This window comes from Barbus barbus, assembly GCF_936440315.1.
Source record: "Barbus barbus genome assembly, chromosome: 30".
Classification (NCBI taxonomy): Eukaryota; Metazoa; Chordata; class Actinopteri; order Cypriniformes; family Cyprinidae; genus Barbus; species Barbus barbus.
In genome coordinates, this window is record NC_136758.1 from 21,541,787 (window position 1) to 21,556,648 (window position 14,862).

Sequence of the window (14,862 nt, forward strand, 5' to 3'; positions counted from 1 at the left end):
AAGTCAGAGGCCCTTCCCTCTGTTTTCCTCACAATGACATCAATGTCGCTTTGAACTTGTTTGTGAACAATCTGGAAATCAATAATCATATAAATGAATGAATAAAAACACAATCTCTTGCTGCACAAGCAAGATAAGGTTGTATTGTGTTCACTCATTAAACAATAGCTGCCATTTTCTGTTCAAAACAAGACTGTAGTAGAACACATTAACCCCCTGCATGGGAGTGATACATGGGCAATGATATGAAGAGTGAAATATGAGGGAAAATATGAGTGCACAAGTTCGGTAAAGCCTCAGGGATAGTCTAACTGGATCATGCACTGGAGTCATTACTCTGCGATAAAACATCTGTGAGGTTCAATGAACAACAGGCAGAGCTGTAATCACCATTGACATTGAGAGGGACATGCTGCTTCAAATATTCACATTAGTGGTCGACAGATGATTTTTTCCCTAAATGATTACTTTTGATGCTCCCAGTCCTGCATATGTAGTGAGATCTTTGATAACAGACATTAGCGTACATATTATATTATATAAACGCATTTTATCTTTTACCTGGAGCATAATGGTTTCTGAACAAAGTAAAAAATAAAATATGTATAAAATATATATATATATATATATAAACCCATTTTATTTTCTATTCATTTTATTTATATTTCATTTTTATACACCCATTTTATTTTTTAAATATAATCGTATCTTTTTTAACAGATAAATTATGCCCATATAACATTTTATTTTTAAAATATAAATTAATAAAAATGATGTTTTAAAATATTTATTAATATATATATATATATATATATAAAATAAAAATGTCATTTATTTATATATTTTTATGTTTATTATAACTAACTTTATTTCTTGAAATTTTGGCATATTATTTCTACTAATTGCGATTGTGACCAAATATCTCAAAATATGATATACCTCAAAACTGTGACTTTATTTCTCAAATGTGACATAATATCTCACAACTGAGTCTCTTGTATCTCATAATATGATGTTAAATATGAAGAAAAAAGTGACTTTATAAATAAAATAAAATAAATAGTATGCTGTATTTTAATGTTGACCTAATAGCTCAAAATGTGAAATTAATTATCTAAAAATGCAACTTTTTGTGCTTTTATTCGATTGTTTATCAAATGTGTTAACTCTCTTATGTTCTTGTGTTTCAGCATACATGCTATCTTGACTCTCCCCTTCCAGGCAGACTAGGATTTCTACAGCCCCACCAAGAAATCTTTGCCAGAAACATTATACACAAGCCCTTTATCTCTGCTCTCCCTTCTTTTCCACAGAAGCCGCTCTGTTTAATTAATAAAAAAGAAACAATAAAGGAAAGAACTGTCGAAAAGCAGTTGCCCCAAGCCTTTAAGAGCTCTAAACGCTCGTTTTCCCCCTACTTCATCTTCTTGCTGCATTGACTTTTCACACACTGATCCTGGACTGTGGTTTATATAACCGTTTGGGTAGAATGTCACTCAAGGAGATTGGTGTCAGCGCTGATAACGTACCAAAGTGATCGGAGCCCGAGATCTCGCCACCTAATTATGGAGCCTCTTGCCCGACGTGCATCTGGAAGGGAGTGATAAGAGGAATGCAGCTGATGGGAATAAAGCGTTTCTGAGGAGGGGGGTTTCAGAGGCAGGCAGGGGTACCACAGCGTTCTATCTCTCTCCGCCTGCTTAGATTCATGTTTGCTACTGGCTCCGAATGCATTGGAGTTGGAAAGTGAGTGGGAGAGAGAAGAGGAGATAAGGGGAGAGAGGGATACTGAGTAAAGGTAGCCATTTTCTTAAGACACGTCGCAGTGCAGATGAGATGTGGCGTTTTGACTGAAACTATATGAACAACTTCAGGTTTATCACCTTTCGCTGCCCATAATAACTCATCAGTCTAGCTGCTGTGTCATTCATTCAGTGGAATCTACCTTCAATACGCTCATCTCATGTCAGGTACATTTGATGCAACAAACTGCCTACCTTAGGCTCATTTTGTGTATGATAATGTCTCATATGGACAAAAATATATTTGTTTTAGCCAAAATATACTTCAAATAAATGTTATACACTGCAAACAGCATGGCTTAAGTAAATACATTTTTCAAATTTAAAATATAATAAAATGTAAAAGATAAATGTATGCAAAATATCTATTTCATTCAGATAGATAGATAGATAGATAGATAGATAGATAGATAGATAGATAGATAGATAGATAGATTTTACATATATAAATATTAGGGGATTTCCCCATTTTACCAGCACACTTTTAATTTAGCTGCACAATTTGAAGTATGATTCATGTTTGTAGCAGACATGAGGCAGGGCAAATTACGCATTTTAAGTTTAATGCTTTGGATTATGAGTTTGTTTAAATCCCAATAGTAATTGTGATGTTTGATTTGGCAAGCGCTACTAATAATTTGGCCCCTAAAGATGCTGGCTGTTGATTTATGTTGTGTGTAGCTACACATCCCTGTTACATAAATATGGAGATAGGCTGTTCCACACGATGATGTCGAACGCCAGAAACATGTCATATGGATGATGAGTATTCAGTACACGTGGAAAACCCCCATTATCAACCCCTCGCTGCCGCTCTGGGATAACACACGTGACACCAGAAAAAAGGCCTACATTACAAACCATATTCTGAAACCTATTACACCGAACAGAGAATTCACTGAACTGAATAGGCAGAAATGAAGGATCATCAACAGTCCAACTCATCCAATTGGATTCTCCTCTCTCCCAACCTCCAGATCCTTCTTTTCTTGTTACAGGAAGGAAAAGCTGGAATGGCTTTAGCCAGCACAACACACTGGAGCCGATGCTGAACTGCTGGAAGTGTTTTGGATTCCCCAACACATACATTCCAGCTTTCATTTCCTCTGGCTTTCCTGTTTGCTTTAGAACATTTGGAAGGGAACTTCTCTCTTCCTGGCCTCCTTTATCAGATGATGACACGCAGGGCTCTGTAAAAACAAATGCAAATCACCGGGAGCCTCTGGAGTGGCCTCTGGAGTACATATGTTGTAAATAAAACAGTATGAGTATGTTTTACAAGAAAAAAATAAATAAATGAGTAAATAAGTAAATAAATATATATAACACACACATATACATATATATATACACATGTATATATATATATACATATATACATATATATATATATATATATATATATATATACATATATATGTTATTTTGACTAGGTTAAAAAATAGCTAACTAACACAATAAAACAATAAAAACATGAAACAAAATATACATATTTTTGAAAAAAAAAAGTACAGAGTTATCTGTTTTTGCAAATAAACTCATATATACACACACACACACACACATATATATATATATATATATATGCACACATTTTTATTTTTTCATTTATGAATGTTTGAAATGAAGTTGTAAATTTTGGAATAATTATTTTGTACATGTATATGAGTATATGTATATATTATTAAATTACACACACAGCAAAATTACAGCATATTTTCACTAAAAATATATGTACAAAATTCTTAAAATATATCTAACAAAAATATGTTGTGGGAAAAAAACATTTGATAATGGAACAAGAAAAATAAACCTAATTCAAAAAATATTATCAGAAATGGTCTCATTATGCTTTTTCAGTAAATTTATCTTGTTTTAAGGTCATTTAAACATATTTTATATGGGAAAAAAGACATTAATATAAATTAAGAAAACTATTTTTGCAGTAAACACACTGTGGAATGATGAGGAATGATGCCTGAAATTGATCAGTATATGGGGAAACATTTTCATCAGAATTTAGATTTGATAATTTCTTCCTTTCTGCATGATGATAGCACATTTCTTCCAGCAGCGAATGATTTTTAACCTTTATGCAATGGTGTTTACAGAAAATGGTTAATTATCACAAATATTATGCAGTGGCATATTTTGGGCCTAGTTTTGATTGGAAATGCCAACTGCAAAAACAGGTTTTATTGTGTAGAGCAAATCACAGATGATGACAGTATCTTATCTGATTAAAGTGTTTAATTCTTCCACAGTGTTCTCTGACTATCAGATTCTGAAGCATGTGTGTAAACATGTTTTTACTTAAGCCGCTTGTCCTCAGGGCACAATCAAGCCCAATAAGAGCACCTGCTTCGATTTTTCTTCAAATGTCCTTTAGGGGACGCTAATGGACCACAGCATTCAAAACTACTTTCAGTGCACGGGTGAATATTAGGCTATTTAAGATATTGCAAATGCTTAAAGATTTTTACTGTCGTTTAAACTATAAAATATAATTAAAAATAACAAAACAAGATAAAAATTAAATGCATTAATTTACATACAATTTTTTTCACAGCTTCTACAGTAAAAATCTGTTTTATTAAAACATATTTATCAGCCAATGGAGCAAAAAGTACGGTGCAAAATTCTCTATAATTTTTTTTATTAGGTAGCCTTGAAAGTGTGCTTCATGTGATAATATCTAAATTAACTGGATTAATTGAAGTGCAAAATACTATTCATTATGACTCTGTTTTTAATCAACGAGTATGCTGTTTCTTCATCTCATAACAGATGAACCAAATTTTCCATAGTTTCCTATCACAAGGATGTACAAATACAAACCCTTTGTTCTTTATTTTAGAGCCTAAAAGAGCTGTTATGACCCAAATAATGTGAAAGGTAACATAGTCACATCAAAGCTAACACTGCCGTCCACGCTGCATACAGCGAGCATCTATAATGTTCCTGGCGCACTACATTACTCTCTGTGTCTAACCTGGACCCAATTACAGGGGCCCTGGAACAATTTCACAGAGCTTGTGTGGCTACTCAGCAGATAGAGTTGCCATGGGAGCCAGTGTGATTCAAAAAGAAAAATTACAGGCTGCCAAAAGGGAAAGAGAGAGACAGAGACAGAGAAAATAAAGAGCATTTTGCTCTTCCCAACATGCAAGATATTAGATAAAATGTAAACAATTGTCTTTTCACCTTTAGCTGAAGTCTGAAATATCATAGTTAAGTACATGTCCAAACCACCCACTTCCTAAGACGCAGGATGATTTTCAGATATGGAACATGTGAAATTTAAAGGAACTTAAATTGTGAAATTACAGAGTTTACATTTATGTATGCGTGTATGTGTTTAAGTAGTGAAAATGCTAAAAATATCTTAAGTGATGCAAAATAATAGTATCTTTTTACTGTAGTTTGGACTGGAAATCAATTATTTGTGCAAATCTAGTTTATATTAAATACATTGGTCCATAAATTTCAGTTCCATGATATATTTTAAAGTACTATTGTATTACTATGGTAAAAAACTTGGAAACACCATATTTTTTGGATCATATTTGTAGGTTTGGATACATATCATAGTCAACGTATCATACATATCATAGTCATTAATATCATAGGTGAATTTTAGTACCACGGCATTCAACATGGTACAATACATGTCCAAAAGCTATGAAATCATCATTGTACCATGTTTTTTTATGGCTATGGTATTACCATGGTACTGTTTTTTGTAAATTACATGACATTGCTAAAAAAAAAAACACCAGTAACACCACAATGCTTTTTGTACTTATTTGGTGGTTGGAAAACCGTGTAAATATCATGAATACCATGGTGTTTGATATGGTAAAAGCCATGATGGTACCATGGTACTTTTTGTGACAGTAATCCATGATACTGAATTATTATCATATTCACATTCTGCACCATAGTACTCCAAGATACTGAGGAATACATGTCCAAAAAACAGTTTAAGTGAAAATTCTGACTCGAATCTGAGCGAACTGAATTTTTGAGGTTAGTTAAGGTGACTATCCTCAAACATGAATGGAATGCAGTACATGTGACCAACCGGAGCTTTGATGTTGATGACTACCTTTGCACTGAGTGCAAGAGCGGACAACTACACACACACACACACACACACACACACAGGTGCAAGTCACACACACCTCACCTCACGCCTCACCGCTGACCACAACATCGAAATGTGTGACCAGTAAACAAACAGCGTATGAAACAGCAGCGAGCTGTGAGACCCCAGCACCTCCAAATGATTGCCCCATCCACGTTACCATGGCAACGGATGCAGGCCGATTAAAAACAATGTCTGCGCAAATAACATAATGGGCCATAATCAACACACCGGGAAGCCAGGGGCTCTGCCTGCTGAAAGCGCACATCACCATAACAACGGCAGCTGGTACTCCTCAGTGTGTCTGAACATTTGCTCACCTAATCTGTGATTTTATGACAGAACAAATGAGAGATATGAAAAGAGACGGAGAGAGAAAGACAGAGAGACACACTGAGAGACAGAAAGTAATTCGACTGCTGACCTCTACAAGGTGTACTGTAATCACAACCATTGCTGAGATAAAAAAAAAAAAAACACCATTTCTTTTCTCAAAAACTGAAAAAAATATAGAAGGTTGGATATGCAGTTTATATGCACTGCATAAAATACAGATACTGAGAAGTTGATAACCAATTAATATATACAGAATTAACAGCTGTTAATTAATAATATATACAGTACATAAAAACATAGTATTTTTCTCTCTCTCTCTCTCTCTCTCTCTATATATATAGACAAAACACTACATTTTTATATTATTAGTGGTATGTTTTTTATATTATTAATTATAATTTAAAAAACTAGTTATGTGAAGCAGGATTTTGGATCAATATGCTCGGTACAATTGTTTTTAAAAATGACTTTTATTCGGTAAGGATGCAATATATTGATCAAAAGTGACAGTAAAGATATTACTTCTTATTTCTATTGCAAGATTTCTATTTCAAATAAATTATTTTGTTTTTTTAAATATTATATTCATTATAGAATACTGAAAAGAAATGTAGGCCTGTCATGGTTTCCATAAAATATTAAGCAGTACTGTAGCACAACTTCATATTGATAAAAAATGTTTCTTGAGCACCAAATCTGCATAGAATGATTTCGGAAGGATCATGTGACACTGAAGACTGGAGAAATAATGCTGAACATTCAGCTTTCCCATCACAGGAATAAATTACATTGTGAAATATATTAAACTAGAAAATGGTTCATTTAAATGTGAATAATATTTCACAACATTACTCTTTTTACTGTATTTTTGAACAAATAATTGCAGCCTTGGTCATAATAAGAGGCTTTAGGCTTATGAGACAAAGCACCCTGGCAACTGCATACTAAAAACACTAAAAATAACCTAGCAACCGCATAGCAACACCCTAGCATCATGGCGGTGAAGTTCTGCATAGACAGCATCCTTAAAAAAATCTTACGGAATTAACAGCTCTTAACAGTTTACTCAACATTTTATGGGTTTTTGCCTCATAACTGAGACACACAGGAAGAGAGAGAGAGAAAGGGGAACAAGATCAGTATGTGATATGGGTCAGAATCAAACCAGCACCCTCTGGAGCACAACTGCTCATATGTTGACGGATATACCTCTGTGCCACAGCGCCAACTATCCAACATCTTTACCGATGATAGTTTCACAAAACAACTCTATAAGATACACTAGAGGCAAGCTGTGATTTATGCATTAACAAGCAAAACTGTATTTATGGCCTCCGCTGCCTCAACACTCAGAGTTTGGGTATATTCAACTTTGTACTTTGAAATTATCGTTGTGTTGCTTGGGGAGGCAGGAAATAAAAAAGACAAACATGTCTTGTAGCTACAGCCATCAGCGTCGCTCATGAGAGAACACAAGCGCGGAGCTCACAGAGTTACTCTGGCACGACTGGAGAAGAGGTTGTGTGATGAGACAAAACTGTGCGACAACTCATCTGTCATTTCCCTCACAATCAAAGCAAAGAAAAAATAAAAGAAACAAATCCACAGAATGTGCAGGCCATTGAATAGAGTGACCTTTGAAAGGCTTAAATTGTGTTGGAAAGTAGCACTCAGTGACATTTCAAACACTTGGTTGAGTATGAGGTATCTGAAAACTTAAACTGCAAAAAAGAGATATACACTAAGCTTGTAGCTGAACAAATAATAAAAAAGACAGGTATTTTAAAAGACAGAGTATGAGATGAGAGAAAAAGCACAATGAATTCAAGGATGTAACAGAATATCAAACAAACAAACAAATAAATAATTTATAATAAATTAATATGTTATTTAATATACATTATAGGGGTATATATAACAGGTTTATGATGGTGTATTTATATACATATTTATAAATACATAATTGATACATTTTGTTATAATATATATATATATGTCTGTGTGACTACCCTGTTGTGCACAGTTTGTGTCCTAAAAATAAATTATTTGTATATATTTTATGTATTTATGTATGTCTATTTCTATTTACATATGTATATAAGTTTAATTTAAATGACTTTAATGTGTTATATTGAGTTTGCACTGGACAGTCCAGCAGCATTTTCTGAATTCCTGGTGGCAGTTGAGAGAGAGTAGAGTTACTGTGACACCTGCAGCGCATCCTCAGACAACAAAAGAGGACCGCTTGGGCAACCACTAACTCTCGTCTCTGTCCCTCTCATTCATTGTCAAGGTTAGTTAAATTTATTAAAATGTAATGCCAAACTACAGTTTATATGCTTTAATGTGTTAATAATTTGTTTAAATTGATAATTTGTGTAATTGTGTAATTTTAATACCTGTTTCATAGAGAAGTTTATCCAAACATACATTCCAGCTTTCATTTCCTCTGGCTTTCCTGTTTGCTTTAGAACATTTGGAAGGGAACTTCTCTCTTCCTGGCCTCCTTTATCAGATGATGACACGCAGGGCTCTGAAAAAACAAATGCAAATCACCGGGAGCCTCTGGAGTGGCCTCTGGAGTACATATGATGTAAATAAAACAGTATGAGTATGTTTTACAATAATTTGTTTTTATTTTGACTAGGTTAAAACATAGCTAACAATAAAACACAATAAAAACATGATAACATAATAAGAAACATCTATGAGAGACAGAATGGGGTGAAATAATCCAGGAAATCACATTGTAGGATTTTTAATTAATTAATTGGTAAATTCCTCGGTAAAATAAGTATTTGGTCACCTACAAACAAGCAAGATTTCTGGCTCTCACAGACCTGTAACAACTTCTTTAAGAGGCTCCTCTGTCCTCCACTCGTTACCTGTATTAATGGCACCTGTTTGAACTCGTTATCAGTATAAAAGGCACCTGTCCACAACCTCAAACAGTCACACTCCAAACTCCAATATGGCCAAGACCAAAGAGCTGTCGAAGGACACTAGAAACAAAATTGTAGACCTGCACCAGGCTGGGAAGACTGAATCTGCAATAGGCAAGCAGCTTGGTGTGAAGAAATCAACTGTGGGAGCAATTATTAGAAAATGGAAGACATACAAGACCACTGATAATCTCCCTCGTTCTGGGGCTCCACGCAAGATCTCACACCGTGGGGTCAAAATTATCACAAGAACGGTGAGCAAAAATCCCAGAACCACACGGGGGGACCTTGACCTGCAGAGAGCTGGGTCCAAAGTAACAAAGGCTACCATCAGTAACACACTACGCCGCCAGGGACTCAAATCCTGCAGTGCCAGACGTGTCCCTCTGCTTAAGCCAGTACATGTCCGGGCCCGTCTGAAGTTTGCTAGAGAGCTTTTGGATGATCCAGAAGAGGATTGGGAGAATGTCATATGGTCAGATGAAACCAAAATAGAACTTTTTGGTAAAAACTCAACTCGTCGTGTTTGGAGGAGAAAGAGTTGCATCCAAAGAACACCATACCTACTGTGAAGCATGGGGGTGGAAACATCATGCTTTGCGGCTGTTTTTCTACAAAGGGACCAGGACGACTGATCCGTGTAAAGGAAAGAATGAATGGGGCCATGTATCGTGAGATTTTGAGTGAAAACCTCCTTCCATCAGCAAGGGCACTGAAGATGAAACGTGGCTGGGTCTTTCAGCATGACAATGATCCCAAACACACCACCCGGGCAACGAAGGAGTGGCTTCGTAAGAAGCATTTCAAGGTCCTGGAGTGGCCTAGCCAGTCTCCAGATCTCAACCCCATAGAAAATCTTTGGAGGGAGTTGAAAGTCCGTGTTGCCCAGCGACAGCCCCAAAACATCACTGCTCTAGAGGAGATCTGCATGGAGGAATGGGCCAAAATACCAGCAACAGTGTGTGAAAACCTTGTGAAGACTTACAGAAAATGTTTGACCTCTGTCATTGCCAACTAAGGGTATATAACAAAGTATTGAGATGAACTTTTGTTATCGACCAAATACTTATTTTCCACCATAATTTGCAAATAAATTCTTTAAAAATCCTACAATGTGATTTCCTGGATTCTTTCCCCCCATTCTGTCTCTCATAGTTGAAGTGTACCTATGATGAAAATTACAGGCCTCTCTCATCTTTTTAAGTGGGAGAACTTGCACAATTGGTGGCTGACTAAATACTTTTTTGCTCAACTGTACTTGATCGAACACAACATAGTCAATAGAAAGGGAGCTGGCAGAATGGCTACGTAGCACAATAATCTGACAAAGAAGTCTAGAAACACACAGAGAGAAAGAGAGGAACAAATCAGCGTCAAAAGGAAACAGGTGCCATCCCAATCAGCGCGAGCAGCTGAGTCTAGGAGGCAGAGCAATAAAACCCGACTCATGACACTGATCTCTTGTCAGGTGTTTTCTAACCTCATCAGGCATTATAGGAGAAAACTCCAATATACTATTTTGGCAAATGGAGGCTTCAAAAAGTACTGAATAAAAGGGTACCGTTAATTGTGTCCAATGTGTATTAGAGATAAACATTTATTTCATAATATTTCCCCCCATTTTAAAATCTTATTCTCCAATGAAAGGTTAGACTTTTGTGATTTTTTTTAATAATAGATCAAAATGACTATCAATGTAGATTTATTTCCACAGCCTTCTTTGATCATATTTACCAAGGGTACCAACAGTTCTGACCACGTGTGTATATGCTGTGTTATCAATAGTAGATAGGACTTACAATCTAATAAAAATGTCAGAATTAAAATAAATGACTACTTGTCACATATTTGGAAAATCAGCACACATTTGCACCCATAAAACTATGAACCATCACACAAATTGACAGAACCATTTAAATTTCATTGCCCTCTTAATTGAAGAATTTTAGTGAATTGTGCATTCAGCATCTAATTCTGCCACTAATGAATAGCTAATGAATAAACAGACTGCACAGTGTTTCACTTTGTGGAATGGAACGTCTAAAATCCCACTTCCATTTGATCAGACACTTGGTATTCCGGTGCTGTTGTTCCTGACTAACCACAATGGCAAAATGTTGTCTCTGATCGGCTCACCTCACAGGACTCCAAGCAGCTGTCCTGACAAGCTCTGGGTGCTCTTTAAACCACAAAGAAAGGGCAAAAGCTAAGCATGCTAATGATGTGGAAACCCCACACCAGCAGTCAGTGAGGGTAGACAAGATCACACACATTGCAGTAAATTTTTGCCGGTGAGAAGCTCAACAACTTCATTCGGATGAAAGGATAATATGAAATCAAGTTTGGAAGGAGTACTGGTCTGAACGCTGTGCTCAGTGTTTAGGAACAGTGTTGATTTTGGTTAAGTGATCATGTATGGAGGCACTAGAGGGAGTGTTTTGCTAAGAGAATGAGTGTGCGGGCCTGTTCCCAGAGCCACTGCCCTGCATCTCAATGCGACTGCTGCAGTAATTATTGGTAATGGCAGTGATTATAAAAATGACACAGCAAATGCAATTTTGCCCCAATTTGCAAAGCTAATGTTGCTTAATTAGCTCCCAAAATGAGGGCTTTTGAAGGTAAAACCACATTTTCTCTTTGTCTTGAGGATAAGTCATTGTACTGGGGCAGATTTTAGCACCTAGAAAGATGTGAATGTGATTGTGTTGCCACTAAAAAAAGAGGGCTGTGGTAGCACTAGACAGTAATACCACATTTCCTACTATGGTATATGGTATATACATACAAAAGTTAAATAAAAAAAAATAACAATAAAGTAATTTCAGGACATGCTATGCGAACAAAATAAAAAGTACAAAATAATAATTTAAAAAAACTATAAATATGCATGCATTTTAAAATATTTATAAAATAAAAATATTTTATGCAGCCTTATGTATTACTATTTTAAAATGTTATTATATATAAAAATGTTTTATAAATATATTAATTTATATATATATATATATATATATATATATATATATATACACACACAGTAGTTAACATGTGAAGTGGATCAAAACCTTTCATAAAAGTTTTTTATTATTATATTTTAGGCTATATAAATATTACACACACACACACAACTTAGCCCTCACAGGAGACTTTTTGCATTTTTAGATTTTCAAAAAACTTAATTCTGTGTGATTTATAAGCTTGTTTACCAGTGGGGACCTCAATTTAGGTCCCCACCGTGACACAAGTCCCCATGAGTCTGTGTGTATTCAGGTTTAAGTCCCCACCGGTATATAAAAACAAACACACACACACACACACACACAAACACACACACACACACACACACACACACACACACACACACACACAGGCTATGAAAATAAACCTTCATAAAAATCTCAAATAAAATGAACGAACTAAAATTCACGAAAATCTAACCCTTCATTGAACTAAAACAATTGAAAATGGGGGAGAATCTCATTGAAAAACCAGAGAATATATTTCTGATGAGCAGCAAAAGATAATTAAGCTTCACAAATTAGAAAGTGACTTTGAGAAAAGAGCTAGAGCAGTGAAAATTCCCATTTCCACCATCAGGGCAACAATTAAGAATTTACAATCAACATAAAATGTTACGAAACTGCCTGGAAGAGGACGTGTGTCTATATTGTCTTAATGCACGGTGAGAATGAGAGCTGGAGAATTGCAGACAAATGTTGAGTCTCAGGGTCAGAAAACCTTTTAAAAAACAAACAAACAAACAGCACCTACACCACATGTTGTTTGGGAGGGTTTCAAGAAAAAAATTAAAATCATGAAAAGAAAAGAAAATGCTCTCATCCAAAAACAATACCCGACTGGAACTTCAAATGGGAGTCAGATGTAACTAAGCAAACACTCAAGATGGGTTTGGTGAACACAGGGATAAAAAGTACCCCATGTGTACAATGAAATATACTGCTGTATTTTTAAAGTTGTGGGCCTATATTTCTGCTGGAGGACCTGGACATCTTGTTTATATATAAAAAAAAAAATCAAAAAGTAACTGACTCTGTTAGAAATCTTATAATGGCCCATGTTTGGATCTTCCAACCAGACAATAATCCAAATGGCCATTCCAGCTCCCTGACCTGCACCCTGTAGAAAATGAGTGGGGTGAACTGAAGAGGAGAAGCACCAACATGGAGCTGGGAATTTGAAGGATCTGGAGCGATCTCTTGTCAGCTGTTCTCTAACCTTATCAGGCATTATAGGAGAAAACTCAGAGCTGTTATTTTGGCAAATGTAGGTGTGTATTGAAAATGTATTGAATGTGCTGTTAATTGTGTCCAATGTGTATTAGAGAAAAAAACATTTATTTCATAATCATATTTCCCCCATTTTAAATTATTATTCTACAATAAAAGGTTAGACTTTTGTGATTTTTTTAAAATAAAAGATAAAAATGATTAATGCAGATTTATTTTCACAGCCTTCTTTGATCATATTTATCATGGTTACCAACAATTCTGACCACGTGTATATATATATATATATATATATATATATATATATATATATATATATATATATATATATGTGTGTGTGTGTTTTATAAATACAAATTATGTAATTTACAATTTCTATTATTATAATGACATTATATTTACGATAGCCTATTATAACAGTTTTAAATAAAAATGCACATATAAATATATTACACCCATACATATAGGCAAGCTGCAAATAATTTTACCACACTCAAACAACTGTATAGCTACAACCATACTGAATCAAGAAGAATTTACTTCAAGCTTCATATTTCTGTCATAGTTCACCCGCAAAGGTAAACACTGCAGGAAAATCTTGCAGAATAGATAAAATGTTTCATGCTAATGGAGTAGATTGTAATGTAATGCGATGCTCCATCTCCCATGGTGACGGATGTGTGACCGACTTTGCTGTAAATTTTGTGTTGCGTTAAAGTAAGACAGAGCCACGGATCGAGGGCCGAACGGGTCTGGCACTCCTGCACCCGCCGCCGGTAACGGTACCTGCCAGTGACAGGTAATGACAGAGTAATGGGAAGGACGCGGGAAAAAGGGAGGGCAACAGGGCAGAAACACGGTGCCAGCAGGAAGAGCAGATAAAGTGGCAGCAATAAAAATTATATGACTACATACATCATCCTGACAGCGTATAATTTTATCTGAGAGGGCAGGGCCTTTTTGCTTGCTTTGAAATGGATGTGGTAGCCTACCTAGAAGCCGTCTAGAAGAGGAAAGCCTCCTCATCTTCACTCGATAGCTCTTTCTACATACTTGATGCTAGCCTGGGGGTTGTGGGCGTTTAATAGCATTTTACATAATGTTCAATGTCCTTATGACTTAGGAAACTTGAGAATTTCACTTTTGGGGCACTCATAGAACACTCAGCTTTAGCTACATCTTTAGGGAGCAGGGAGTAGCCTAATTTAGTTTCAGACAATTGAATTGAAATGCATTCTCATTTGATGTAATTATAGAGGAACTTGAGTGAACCCAAAAATAGGATAATCACCATCGCGCAATTGGTAGAACCGTCTCAGCGGTAAGCGACAATTGCTTTGGTTAATGGAGAGGTGTTTGTGTGGCTTTCTTAAAGGGCCGGCCGAAAG